The sequence below is a fragment of the Bos javanicus genome, chromosome 11, assembly GCF_032452875.1.
Source record: "Bos javanicus breed banteng chromosome 11, ARS-OSU_banteng_1.0, whole genome shotgun sequence".
Lineage (NCBI taxonomy): Eukaryota > Metazoa > Chordata > Mammalia > Artiodactyla > Bovidae > Bos > Bos javanicus.
This window is the reverse complement of record NC_083878.1, coordinates 104702249-104711169: the sequence shown is the minus strand read 5'-3', so window position 1 is coordinate 104711169 and position 8921 is coordinate 104702249. Positions and strand designations below refer to the sequence as shown.

The window sequence follows — 8921 nt, the reverse complement described above, 5'->3', positions numbered from 1 at the left end:
AGTAATTTAACCTCACGGCGCCTCCATTTTGAGGGCTTCCCCGCATGGCTCAGATGGTAAAGAATCTGTCTGCAATGCTGCAAACCTGGGCTTGATCCCTTGCCAGGAAGACCTGCATAATTGTCCCTACCCCTTAAAACCAGCGAGTCAGTGAAATGACGTATGCAAACCTCTCGCCCCAGCACCTGGCTCACCCTAAACGGTCAACACAGGACTGCATGAGTAGACACCCTTGCCCCCCTCCACCAGGGCTCAGCCTGGGCCGGGGGGAGACAGAGATTCCCTTTCCTTAGTTGTTCTGCGTCCTCTGCAAGGACACACAATAACTAAACTTTTAAGAGACTTGTGTATTGACTCAACTATGAACCAACAGCGTTGCTGACTGGGGTCTCCAGGGATGTGGTGGGAAGACTGCAGCAGGGAGCCGCTGAGGCCCTGGGCAAGGGCTTAATCAAGGCCAAGTGCAAGCTTTAGGGCCATGGTTTTAGGTCTGCAGGGCTCCTGTTGGGCTGACGGGGCAGCTGCCTTAGCTGCTGGGGGTCTGGCTGCCCTGAGTTTCGCAGATGGTGGCTGGAGAGGGGGTCAGAGGTGCAGGAAGGGTTGTTCACACAGCCACGACGTGCTGGATCTCTTGTAGGGCGTGGGGGGCCTGGAGCCCTGCTCTCAGGGAGCTGCCACACTCCCTGAGGGTGCAGACGATCAATGTGCAGCCTAAGTGAGAGACCAGGCCAGAGAGGGGAGCCACAACCGAGGCGGACCGGGGGCCCACTCGCCCTCTACGTGCCTTTCTCCTTCCGCAGCTGCAGGATCAGGTCCTATTTTTATCCTCCTTTGACAGACGAGGAAACCCCGGTTGGGGAGATTAAGTGTCTGTGTCCCAGGCACACGGAGGCCCAGCCGCTTGTGTCGAAGCTACGAGAGGCTTGGGAGGGAGAGGACGGAGCCAGCGGAGGTGGGGGTGCTCAGGGCCAGCCTCCCCAAGAAGCCTCGGGGAGGGGACTCTTCACTGGGCCTGAGGGGTCGTTAGCCCAGGGGCCGAGTTCTCAAATGTGAGCATTGGTCACGTTTCTTTTACTGAGTCTCCTTCCTAGAGACTTCTCCAGCCTCAGGGAAGGTCAGTTGGCTGAGCTCTGTCTGCTGTGGGTGAGTGAGCCAGAACCAGCGCTGCTCCATCAGACCCAGGTGCTCAGGGCTGTCCCAGGCCCTGCTAGACTCCTGGGAGGGACTCCTCTGGTCAGTGGGAGACCAGAGGAGGAGGACCAGACCCAGCTGCTCAGGGCTGTCCCAGGCTCCTGCTAGGCTCCTGGGAGGGGCTCCTCTGGTCAGTGGGAGACCAGAGGAGGAGGACCAGACCCAGCTGCTCAGGGCTGTCCCAGGCTCCTGCTAGGCTCCTGGGAGGGGCTCCTCTGGTCAGTGGGAGACCAGAGGAGGAGGACCAGACCCAGCTGCTCAGGGCTGTCCCAGGCTCCTGCTAGACTCCTGGGAGGGACTCCTCTGGTCAGTGGGAGACCAGAGGAGGAGGACAGTCTCCTGCAGCCTGGTCAGCCTGGCTGGTCAGGGATGGCTTCTGTGTATGTGCCATCCAAGTCCCTGCAAGGTCTGGACAAGGTGGAGAGGCTCTTTGTTCGGCCTCAGGAGGAGTGGGGTGGGATCTTCTTCAGCAGAAACGTGGGTCATGCTGATGCCCAGAGAGCCCAAAATATCCACGAGGATGAGAGCCAGGGGGCAGGAAGGCGATGACTAGAACAGAAGTCTGTAAACTGGGGTGCCAAGGTGGGGCTGTGGAAAAGATGTGACCGGGATGGTAGTTCCAAAGGAGTTCATCGGCAGGTCCTCACCTCCCTTCTCCAACCTTCTCATGCTTTATAAACCAAAGAGGCTAAGGTCTTCCCCAGCCAGAGCCTTGTCCCCACGGGGCGTAAGAAGTCCGGGGTTCCCGGGAAAGGGACGGTTGGGAGGGTGGGGGAAGGTTTTGGCTTCCTCTACAAGCTGCATTTCCCCGGAGCCGAGGCATTGGCGTCTCAGCCCTCTGTGCTCCACGGACACTTCAGCGCCCAGGGTTTCCTCACCTGTAAGCCAGGTGCAGAAGGCCTGTGCTGGGTGGGTGTGGGGCTGCACCCGCTCAGCGGAGTCGGTGTCCGCTTTAACACTGACTTTATAAAGACGCCTGCAAACGCAGGCAGCAGCACTCCGGCTCAACCTGGAACAAACCCAGTGACCCCAGGGGCCTGGGAAGGATCCAGCCCACACAGGGAAACTCCACCTCGCAATTGGCAGGATCAGCGGGTACCAAGGAAAACTTGTTATGCTTTTGACTTTCCATGGGGGTTTAACATATGGAAGGGCTTCCCTTGTGGTTCAGCTGGTAAAGAATTCGCCTGCAATGCAGGAGACCCAGGTTTGATCCCTGGGTTGGGAAGATCCCCTGGAGAAGGGAATGGCTACCTGTCCCGTGTCCATGGGGTTGTAAAGACTCCGACACTACTGAGTGACTTTCACTTTCACTAGTACAGGCAAAGTATCCACTTTAGGTTATGAAAGTGAAAGTGAAGTGGCCCGGTTGTGTCTGACTCTTTGCAACCCCATGGACTGTAGCCTACCAGGCTCCTCCATCCATGGGATTTTCCAGCAAGAATACTGGAGTGGGCTGCCACTTCCTTCTCCAGGGGATCTTCCCAACCCAGAGATCGAACCTGGGTCTCCTGCATTGCAGACAGGCGCTTTCCCCTCTGAGCCACCAGGGCAGCCTACTTTAGGTTGGAGCTAGATAAAAACCGACTTAATGTGTACACAGGAGGAACTGCCACCCCCCAGAAAAAAGATCTCAAACGTGTCCAGGAGCTGAATCTTTCACAATACAGAAAAGGGCTAGGGCTCACAGGTTTTACCTTTGGGGCCCACTGCTGGAATCCCAGCCTAGGGACCTTTGATCTCATTCCTGCCTCTCATAGGGAAAGAGGCTGGCGCGGGGGAAGGTCCCCGGGCAGAGCCGGGAACGTCCCCTGCTCCTCGCCAGCACGAGGGACTTGGTGCCCTCTCCCACGACCAAGAACTCGAGCGCCCAGGCCCTAGCCTGACACGGGGACAGGAGGTGGGCGGGCTGGCAGGAGGTGGGTAGATGGGGGCGCGGCCGAGCGCGACTCCTCCCCGGGCGGGGCCGCCCCTGCGCGCGCGCGCGCGCCGACGCCCCGCCCCCGCCCTCCCGCGCGCGCGCGCCCCCGCCAGGCTAATTAGGCGCGCGGTTTGTTTACAAACATGGGCGCCCGGCAGGTGCGCGCCGCCCAGACCGTGCGCGCCTGGGGTTCCAGGGCGGCCCCACTGACTCGGGGGTCCTCGGGCGAGGGTGGGAGAAGCAGGCGGGCGCTGGCCGTCCTCCCGCCTTTTGCGCGCCTCCTTGGGCACCAGGAAATACGCCCAGAGGCGCGTGTCCCCTGCGCCGGAGTGGGCGCGGGGGCGTCGCGCAGGGTCTCCGAGTCGCCACCGGCGCCGCACCCCGCCCCCGCGCGCCCCTCGGGCCGGGCCCGCTCGCGGCCGGGTCGGCGGGGCGGGCGGCGGGCGGGGGCGCGCGGGGCGGGGCGGGGCGCCGGCGGGGCCGGGACATGTAGTCCGCGCGCCGCGGCCTCCCCTGGGCGGCCCCGGCGCGGGCCCGGCCGCGGACTACGACTCCCGCCAGGCGCCGCGGCGCAGCGCATGAGCCCTGCTCGGCTCCGGCGCGTCTATTATGCTGCCGGGGCCGGCGAGCCAAAGAGGAGCCGGCCGCGCGGGCCGGGAGGGGACGGCCGCTGGAGCCGCCGAGGCCAAGTACGCCTTTCTTTTGCTTCTTTGCGCGAGCGGGGCGGCGGGCGGCGCGGGCGGAGGCGGGCCGGGCGGGCCGGGGAGCGCGGCCCCGTGCGCCCCGCGCAGGCCGCCGGCGCGGCCGGGGAGCCTGGCACCCGGGCCGCCGTCTCCGCCGCCGCCTTTGTGCGCGGCCACGATGCAACAAAGCGCGGCGGCGGCCCGGGGTCGCGGCGGCGGCGCGGACCCCTCCCCTCGGCCCTCCGCCCGCGCCCTCCCGGCCGCCCGCGTCCGGGGCTCGGGGGCGTCGCCGCGGCCGGGGCGCGCAGCCTGGAGTTGGCACGGCCCGCGCGCCCTGCGCCAGCGACCTCCCGCGCTCCCTCCCTCACGGAAAGGATTTTTTCCCCCCCTTTCCTCCGCCCGCCATCTTTCGAAGGGGGGATCGGGGAGGACGCGGAGGGGAAGGTAGCGCTTCGGCGCCACTTTGCCCGCGCGCGCCCGGCCCGCCTCGGTCCCTGGCCGCTGGGCTCGCGCGGGGGCTGTCGCCGCGGCTGGGGCGGGGGGCGAGGCCGGCGGCGCGGCGTGGAGGCCGCTGCCTTCAGAGTTAGCGGCCCGAGCTGACTTTGAACCCTTTGGAGTTGCTGGGTCGTTGCAGCCCGGAGGAGGAGACCCAGTTCCCGTTTTGAAAACAGCGTGAAAAGCGCTTACAACGGGCGAGCTCGAGTTGGAGCGGGAGGAGCTGGGCTGGGCCCTGGCCTGACAGCACGGCACAAGCCCATCAGGGAGAAGCGCTCACCCCAGGCCTCACACGGCTCCCCCGGCCCTCGTGGGCTCCCCGAGAGTAAAGGTGGGGCTCGGGGGAGTCTTCTCCGCCAGTTGCTCGTCGGGGTCAGGGCCGGGGGGTGGAGGCCTTGGGTCGCCTCCTGTTCCCTTGGGGCCAGGGGCGGTTTTGGAAAGACGAAAGTGGGAGCACGGCACGGGTCCGCCAGAAGACCCCCCGGGCGCGGCCCCGTGGCCCACCCTGCGGGTTCCCGCCATTGGGCCCAGTCCCTGACTGTCCTGCGATCCTTCATTTTGGCTGGAAGCTTTCTACCCAGAAGCGCACAACTGGGGCTCCTCCCCGTGTGTTCCCTGGGTTGTGGCTGCAAAGTTAATGGTGCTGGGGGGTGCTGTTGTGTATCCTTGGGCAAACTACGGGCTGGGGGCAGCGGAAGGCGTGTAACTTAAGGGATCGCTGTGCCCCTCCAAGTAAGAACGGAGGAAAAAGTTTGTCTTTCTTTTTCTTTTTTTAACCTTGTTTTGTAGGTTTTCTTCCTGACTCTTTCTTTAAAATGGGGGTTCTTTTCCTGAGTCCCTGGACGGCATTTCTCCTGGGGGAGAGGTTGGCTTTCAAGGGGGTGAAGAAAAGGCCTGAATCCTTGCTAGGGTCCGGCCTCAGGAGTTAGGGACCTCCCCGCTTCCCTCCCCCTCCACCATCCTCCCGCAGCCGGGAGTCCGGCCTCTTATTTGCAAATAAAGCTGTGTGTTTGCCCTTCTCTGTCGTGAGGCCTTGATGTGTGCTCGCGGTTACAGATCCGGAGAGATAGGGCTCACGGCGTCTGGGGCGGGAGGGGACGCGGGGCGGAGTGGGCTGTTTTGCCCTGACCTTTCTGGTAACCCGAGGGCGGGTGGGCAGGCCTCTGGAATCTCGCCCCAGCAGCTCCTCGGAAGCTTCGATCCAGCCCCAGCCCCGCCGCGGGGACGTCCGGGGAAGGAGGGCCAGGCGGCACCGGTCGATTTTTGTTTTGTTTTTATAAAGTGGAGTATTGCTTTCCCTCCACAACAGCCCGCGCGCGCTTGGAAAGTGAGCTCGGAGGGCCGGAGGCGATCTGTTAAATAAGCTGCGCCGGCCGGACTCGCGGGCAGAAAGTGAAAGTGTGTGTGGTTGGGGGGGGGTGGGGGGGGTGGGCGGCGGGGTAGACAGCGCCCGCCGCGGCCAGCCGCGCCTCCTGCGCCCTCTTCCTCCAGCCTGGCGCATTGCCAGCCGCCCGAGCCCTGCGCCCCGCGCCCGGCGCTGTGCACGGCCATTTCCTGGGTCTGGGCGGCAGAGGCTCTCTGGGGAGCGCTGGCCCCCCCGCCACCGATCGCAGTGGAGTGGTTGGTGCAGGACGCCGCCCCGGCCAGCCTGGCCCTGCACCCACCACTGGCGGGTCCTGTTCTCCTTGGAGAGCAGTGCTTATCCTGTGGGGCCAGGGGGAGCTGGCCCAGGTGGGGAGTGGGGGGCCCCCAGGGAGCGTTTGCCCGGGTGCATGTGGGAAACGGCTCTGCAGGCAACACCGCCCCCCCCTTCCCCTCCCCCCCCCCCCCCACCGCCACTGCCAGTCTCCGGGTGGTCTGTGGGTGGCTGAATAGGACGGTCCTCCTTTCTGGTCTACTTGACTGATAGCGGACTTGTAAAGGGATAGGGCACCCGTCAGGCCCCTTGGACCCCGAACCAGTGGCCAGTGTCTAGTCAGCATTCTTTGCTTCCAAAGGGAACTTTAGTGACATGTGGCAGAAAGCTGGGCGCACACCTGTCTGCTGGAAGCTTGTCCCAGGAGAGCCCCTGCCTGGGCGCCCGCCCTCCGCCCCACCCTGGGCGCTGCTCCCTGGTGTCTGTGGACGGGTCCACGGGTGTCATAACAGCGTGGGGTGGCCTGGGCACTTGGATCGAGGGTGCCAGTAGGTAGGTGTCCATGGGGCGGGCGGCTTGTTGAACCTCCTCAGCTTCCCCTCGAGTCATGAAGCCCTTTGGCGCCTGCACCCCCGCTCTGGGGGCCTATGGCCCTGTCTCTGACAAGCACTGGGCTCTTAAAGGCCAAGGGGGATGTTTCTGGGTCTCCAAGTGGAGATGATGGTTACCTGGGCCAGGGTCGGGGTGGGTGGTGTCCAGAGGCCCTGCTGTGTCAGCGCTGTGGGTCAGTGTCTGTTTCTGCGGCCGAGTTTTCACTGTTGTGCATGAGAACCTGGTCTGAACCTGACCAGGTTCTTTGTGAGCTGGAGTCTGAGCTGGCAGACGCATGGGGGGACGCCCCCTCCATCCTTGCCGCAGAACTGGGGGAGTTGCTCAGGAGGTCACGAGGTACCTGGGAGAACACTCTTCCCGTGCTCAGGAGCTGCCACCTGGGTTGCCGGTGCCGCAGGCGCCCAGTGGGGTTTTCCTGCAAGTGTTGGAATCTGGGTTCAGGAGGGTGATCAGGAGCGTGTTCAGGAGGGCTGGGGGCACCGGTGTCCCAGATGCCACCCCGTCGTGAGGAGCTGGCATCCCGGGGTCCCTGCTGAGGTCCCCGGTAGCTGGGGGCTGGAACGTGTGTCAAGCGGCTGGACCCTCGTGCCGTGTTATTGGGAGGAGCTGGCGGGCAGCATGGTCTGACAGTATCGCAGGGTGAAACTCGGGTGCAAATGGGAAGAGAGGGCAGGAGGGGGTGCTGCCCAGCCCTCAGCCTGCTTGCCCTGTGGGCAGAGCCCTGGCGATGCCAGCTGGGTGCCAGGGCTGCTGGTCCAGAGCTGGGGCCCCGCTGCCTGTGCGCCCCAGATAGGCCCCACCCACCTGTGCTCTGCGGTCTCAGCTGCCAGCAGGCTGTCCCGGCCGGGCCATTGCGGGTCTGGGTGGGGAAGACACCGATGGTTGTGTGACAGTCCCTTGATGTCGGAGCCCGCACCCCCACGCCCTGTAGGGACAGGCGGTGCTTGGTAAACGTGTGCACTCTGGGGCTGTGGGAAGGGTCCTGGGGGTGGCGGCTGGGACCCCTGGCCCTTGGGTGCCCCCCGTGCTCGGAGTGCGTGCCGGACCCTCTCCAGGGCTTCCAGGCTCCGGCCAGCCCTCCCGTGGGAGCCCCTGCTGCCCTGGAAAGCTGTGGGCACCCAGGGAGCATGCTTGTGCGGGGACCCTGGTTTCCCAAGGTGGGGCTGTGCTACATGCTGCTCTGGGCTGGCGCCGGTGGGCTCCCCCGAGGGCTGGGGGTGGGGGCCAGTGGCCCCTCGACCCCAGGATTGGGCAGTGGTCGTGGGGTCCCAGCCTAATCGCCCGCCTCCCTGCTCAGGTTCCACAGCCTCCCGGCTCCTCTAGGCCTTGGGTCCTGTCCGGTGGGGTGAAGGGTCAGCGTCCTCGTGAGGGCCGCCGCCCGGGGTGTGAGCTCGGGAGGGCCCTGGCAGGCGCAGCCACTGCCCGGGTCTGGTCTGGGATGCACGGTGTGTGTGGAGCTTCTTCCCGCTCAGGGTCCCGGCGTTGTCCACACGGATGTCAGTGTCCAGTGGGGGTTGGCTGTTGGGACAGGTGACAGTGACTGCAGGTGGGGCCAGGCTCCCCGGTAAGTGCAGTGACCACCTGACCCCTCGCACCCTCTGTGGGGCTGGCTGGCCCAGAGAGGCTGGTCCCCCCCCCCCAGGAGCGTGGGGCCTGGCCAGGCTGTCCTCCATGTGTCCCCTGGCGTCACCCCCCATTCCAAGTGGCCGGTCCCCCACCCCCCTAGAAGCCCCCTTCAGTTTCCCAGCCCCTGACATGCACTGCTGGTGCAGCGTCTCTGTGGGTTTTCTGGCCGTCTTTCTTAAAGGTGGTTTGTTTGAGAGGTGGGTGGGGACAGCCTCACACAGGTTAGGGGGTGTGGCTGGCCTGACCCTCACTGTGAGCAGTGACCCCATAGCAGAGCTGGTCGGAGGCTGGCTTCCCCAGGTAGGCTGGCGGGCTGGGCAGAAACATGGGGTGTCAGGGAATACTGTATTGAGTAGGAGCCTTAGCTCTGCAGAGCCAAGAGGACAGGGGGCGTCAGGAGGGGACCAAGGACTTGGTGGGCCAGGCCAGTGCCCCAGTTCAGCTCAGTGGCTCAGTCGTGTCCGACTCTGTGACCCCACGGACTGCAGCACACCAGGCCTCCCTGTCCATCACCAACTCCCGAGTTTACCCAAACTCGTGTCCATTGAGTCGGTGATGCCATCCAACCATCTCATCCTCTGTCATCCCCTTCTCCTCCTGCCCTCAATCTTTCCCAGCATCAGGGTCTTTTCCAATGAGTCTGTTCGTTGCATGAGGTGGCCAAAGTATTGGAGTTTCAGCTTCCAACATCAGTCCTTCCATTGAACACTCAGGAATGATCTTTAGGATGGACTGGTTGGATCTCCTTGCAATCCAA

General features: G+C 64.5%; 1 protein-coding gene across 2 annotated transcripts in view; it reads left to right on the top strand.

Annotated features, from left to right (window-relative positions):
* The first annotated feature begins 3712 nt into the window (after window positions 1-3712).
* The window catches only part of BRD3 (bromodomain containing 3), a 38595-nt gene continuing 33386 nt past the window's right edge, over window positions 3713-8921 (top strand). For both annotated transcript variants that reach the window (XM_061434145.1, XM_061434143.1), the window contains exon 1: window positions 3713-3801. The gene's annotated coding sequence lies outside the window, so the exon portion shown is untranslated. The remainder of the gene's footprint in view (window positions 3802-8921) is intronic.